General features: G+C 41.3%; 1 protein-coding gene across 1 annotated transcript in view; it reads right to left on the bottom strand.

Moving 5' to 3' along the window:
• Positions 1–1,769: 1,769 nt before the first annotated feature.
• The window catches only part of PHOSPHO2 (phosphatase, orphan 2), an 18,940-nt gene continuing 15,544 nt past the window's right edge, over positions 1,770–5,165 (bottom strand). The window contains exon 4 of the transcript XR_826061.1: positions 1,770–2,287. The gene's annotated coding sequence lies outside the window, so the exon portion shown is untranslated. The remainder of the gene's footprint in view (positions 2,288–5,165) is intronic.

The raw sequence follows: 5,165 nt of genomic DNA, 5'->3' as shown, positions 1-5,165 counted from the left end.
TCCATCACCTCCACTAGCTTTATTCATAGTGATGCTTTCTAAGGCCCACTTGATTTCACATTCCAGGATATCTGGCTCTAGGTTTGTGATCACACCATCATGATTATCTTGGTCATGAAGATCTTTTTTTGTATAGTTCTTCCATGTATTCTTGCCACCTCTTCTTAATATCTTCTGCTTCTGTTAGGTCCATACCATTTCTGTTCTTTATTGAGCCCATCTTTGCATGAAATGTTTCCTTGGTATCTTTAATTTTCTTGAAGAGATCTCTGTCTTTCCCATTCTGTTGTTTTCCTCTATTTCTTTGCATTGATTGCTGAGGAAGGCTTTCTTATCTCTCCTTGCTGTTCTTTGGAACTCTGCATTCAGATGCTTATATCTTTCCTTTTCTCCTTTGCTCTTTGCTTTTCTTCTTTTCACAGCTATTTGTAAGGCCTCCCCAGACAGCCATTTTGCTTTTCTGCATTTCTTTTCTATGGGGATAGTCTTGATCCCTGTCTCCTGTACAATGTCATGAACCTCCGTCCATAGTTCATCAGGCACGCACAGTTAAAGCTAAATTTCAGATAAAATTAATACATGGAAGAAGATAATAAACTAGGATCTTTTTCAATTAGAAAAAAAAAAAGAAACCCAATTCTTCTGGCTAGAGAAAGTACCATGGGATTCTCCAGGGAAGACTACTTGAGTGGGTTGCCATTCCCTTCTCCAGGGGAACTTCTTGATCCAGGAATTGAACTCAGGTCTCCTACCACAGGCGGAACTTTACAGTCTGAGCCACCAGGGAAGCTATTCTTCTGGCTGAAAGTGTTAGTCACACAGTCGTGTCTGTCTCTTTGGGACCCCATGGACTACATAGCCCGTCAGGCTCCTCTGTCCTTAGAATTCTCCAGGCAAGAATACTGGAGTGGGTAGCCGTTCCCTTATCCAGGGGATCTTCCCTACCCAGGGATCAAACCTGGGTCTCCCACACTGCAGCAGATTCTTTGCCATCCGAGCCAGTAGGGACCCAGAAAAAGTAAGAGCACTGGCTCAAGTCAACCAAAACAGACTGATACTCTCCTCAGTCACAGATTAAAACTGTCCAATGATTCTCTATTTCATTCAGTAAAAATCAAAGTACTTACAAGGATCTCCAGCACCCCCTTACCCAGGCCAGCTTCTCCCCTCACCAGGAATGGGTTGCCTCAGGGTCTCACTGCTAGCTATTCCTTTTGCCTGCCCAGCTCTTTTCCCAAAAATACTATATGATCTGGTCACTCACCTCTACTGGATTTTTTGCTCAAATATCAACTTCCCAACAAGGCCTTTTTTTTTTTTACCAACCTATTTAAAATTATCTCCACATCCTACCTGTTATTCCCTATTCCCCTTCCCAGCTTTAATTCATAATCCTTATTACCATCTATGATATCATATATTTTGCATATTTTTTAATTCGTTGTGAGATTTCTCCCACTAGAACATAAACTCCATGAAAGCAGTGATTTTATGTTTTGTTCATTGTATATCCCCCATTCATTCTAGTATTCCTAAAACAGTGTCTGCCACATAATAGGCACTCAATAAAGGTTTTTTATACCAGTGAAAATATGAGCAGATTATAAGTAAGACTTTCAGAATTTGCTTTAAAAATTTGCTCAGGGCTCAGAGTTCTTCAAGAAATTATATAAATGACAATCCACAGACACTGCCTTCCTGCAGAACATGATCTAAAAGTTTTGTGCTTTTTTTCATTTTCAAATTCAAAGCATCAGGCTTATTTTTTTATTAATGAATTCATTTATTTATTGTTGGCTGTGCTGGCTCTTCACTGCTGCACATGGGCTCTTCTCTAGTTACGGAGAGCAGAGGCTACCCTCTGGCTGCAGTGCTCTGGCTTCTCAGTACAATGGCTTATCTTGTTGTAGAGCGCAGGCTCGAAACATACGGGTTTCAATGGTTGTGCCTTCTGGGCTCTAAAGCTCAGTAGTTGTGGTGTGTGGGCTTAGTTGCTTCGCAGCATGTGGGCTCTTCACAGATCAGGGATTAAACCCATGTCTACTGCCTTGGCAGGCGGATTCTTTACCACGAGCCACCAGGGAAGCCTGCATCTGATTTACATATCTCTTCATTTTCCTTCTCACTCACAGCATGCTTAGGAGGTCTTTATCACTTCTACCTTGACTTACTGCAAGACTTTTCTGTGTCATCTCTTCCTTTTCCTCCCAAGTTGTACATTACCTTTCATACCACCTGAACACAACTTTCTTGACATCACTTCCCTTTACTTGCTCCTAAGAGGTACCTGGAAGAAATTCAAACTCCATTGATTAGCTTACAAATCTGTCCATAAATTGGCCAAATCCTACTTACAAAGCTTTATTCCACTACTCCCCAGTGTAAACATTTAACTTCAGTAGGCCAGATATTAATAGATTATCACTACCTAAAGAATATGCTGTACCCACCCCTATCTTGGCTCACATTATTCCCTTCATCTGGGAAGCTCTATCAAGTCCTTTCCATTTTTCCAGGTCCTTTCCATGCTTAATGTATAGATCACAGTCTACCTCTTTCATAAAGCTTCTATCACAGTTAATCAATTGAGCGAATACAAAACACAATACTGTATGGTCATCTAGTCCTTCCTTGACTTAAACACTTTTTATGCTGATTACTAAAATGCTTTATGAAGCATACTTGGGAATTATGAATTACATATATATGTATCTCACCCTGGAGGATCTTCCATGGCAACCTACTCCAGTATTCTTGCCTGGAGAATCCCATGCACAGAGGAGCCTGGTGGGCTACTCCATAGGATCACACAGAGCCAGACAGGACTGAAGCAACTTAGCACAGCACAGCACATATAATACATGGGTAGGAAAAGAAGCCTCGTATGTATCTAATGCATGAAGGAAGTGACTGAGTTAGGCATCAAAAATATTAAACACTCAGGTGGTGATTGCTATGATGTGACAAGGCTATGGACTTGGTCATAAGGAAATTATTACACGGGGGAAAATATTTTGGATCCGTCGCTGTAAGAGTAGCAGTATTCTGTCTGTACAGTTGCTGTATCTTCACTTCATCCAGGGATAAAGCATACAGACTTTTAGTCATTAAGTAGTTCTCAAACAGGGATTATTGGCAATGTCTAGAGATGCTTTTGGTTGTCACTTGCCAGTGAAGTGAAAGTCGCTCAGTCGCGTCCAACTCTCGGTGACTCCATGGACTATACAATACAGTCTATGGAATTCTCCAGGCCAGAATACTGGAGCTGTTCCCTTCTCCAGGGGATCTTTCCAACCCAGGGATCGAACCCAGGTCTCCCACATTGCAGGTGGATTCTTTACCAGCTGAGCCACAAGGGAAGCCCAAGAATACTGGAGTGAATAGCCTATCCCTTCTCCACCAGGTCTTCCCAACCCAGGAATCAAACTGGGATCTCCTGGATTGTAGGCAGATTCTTTACCAACTGAGCTGTCATGGAAGCCCGAAAATGAAAGTTGCTCAGTAGTGTCTGACTCTTTGTGACCCCATGGACTACACAGTCCATGTAATTCTCCAGGCCAGAATACTGGAGTGGGTAACTTTTCCCTTCTCCAGGAGATCTTCCCAAACCAAGGATTGAACCCAGGTCTCCCACATTGCAGTGGCTTCTTTACCAGCTGAGCCACAAGGGAAGCCCAAGAATGCTGGAGTAGGTAGCCTATCCCTTCTCCAGTGGATCTTCCTGACCCAGGAATCAAACCAGGGTGGTCTCCTGCATTGCAGGCGGATTCTTTACCAACTGAATTATGAGGGAAACCCTAACTTGGCAGGAGGAGTGCTAGTGGCATCTAGTGAGTAGAGGTCGGGAATGCTGCTATTCTACAATGTACAAGAAACACATACTCCCCCCCGGCCCCCAAAAAGAAATCATCCAGCCCCAAAGTCTATACAGTGCCAAAGTGGAGAAAGCCCGTACCAGTTCCCACTCTAGCAGTTAATTTCTGTCTAGGAGCTTTTCTTCGTTGATCAAGTTCATATGAGCTATGGTAGGCTATTCTGTGGCAGGTAAGCCTGAGCATAACCACATTTTGGCTGCTCATTTAGAGAGACAGGTTGGACTCACCTGTAGGAACTAAACTGATTTTCAGGTTATTTCTATGGCACCTGGACTTGGCCTATAAGCCAGTCGAGACTGCTTTCTGGGTTTTATTGTCTTTATAGGAAGTGCCGCTAGATTCAGCACCTTAGGCAGTCAAGCGGCAACCAAGTATTAAGAAGTATTTCATCTATGAGTGTGTCAGAAAAGCAGAAGCTCAAGTCCCACCCCAGAACTATTGAAAACAATTTGTATTTTAACATGATCCCCAGCAAAGCATTGTTCTAATACACACTGAGGAAAAAAGGAAAAGAGAAGAAAGACAGTGCTTATAAGAGCAAAATGAGATAACCAGTGACTTGATCCTGAATACAGTCCTATGTCCAGTTCAAGGACAGTCTTAAAGGTCAGAGAGGATTTTGAGTAGGTCAGAGAAGAGTCATGAAAATAAAAAGTGCTTTCTGATAATCAGATAAAGAAGTCATAGTTATTTAGCTCAAAGACAAGAAAACTAAGCAACATGAAGAGTTCAAACCTGTGACCTATTAATATGCTAAAAAATTAAAAGCAAGATTGATCCCAAAATGGTTTTGCAGTAAAAGGAATACCTCCTTCTAAAGGCCTTAAAAATAGGGTGACTTAACTTTATTTAGAGGATAGCTAGTTAGTTCAGTCGTGTCTGACTCTTTGCAATCCCATGGACTGCAGCACACCATAGACAGAAGATAGCTCCCTGTAGCCAAAACTAGAGAACACTTAGATTCATAATGACATTAGAATTACAGAATTTTAGAACTGGAAGGCAGTTAGGGATAAAATTTGCTCAGTCTAGTCATTTTACAGAAAGTAAAATGAATTCCAGAGAAGCAAAATAATTCAGCAAAATCACAGAGCTATTTACCAGTTAGAACTGGGACTAGTGTTCATGTTTCTTGTTTCAACATCACCTAGTTTTGAAGAATTCTTTTATTACTTGGTTCTGTGACCTTACCAAGCTTGTTTTCTTATATAAAAATATTGGAGCAATATTCCTATTTTAAAAGATAGTTGAAAATAAAATAAGTTTATACTTAAATTACATATGTAGCTT

Source organism: Bison bison, unplaced genomic scaffold (genome assembly GCF_000754665.1).
Source record: "Bison bison bison isolate TAMUID 2011002044 unplaced genomic scaffold, Bison_UMD1.0 scf7180017864282, whole genome shotgun sequence".
NCBI classification, from domain to species: Eukaryota; Metazoa; Chordata; class Mammalia; order Artiodactyla; family Bovidae; genus Bison; species Bison bison.
Note: the sequence above shows the minus strand (reverse complement) of the source record. Positions and strands in the feature narration are given on the sequence as shown.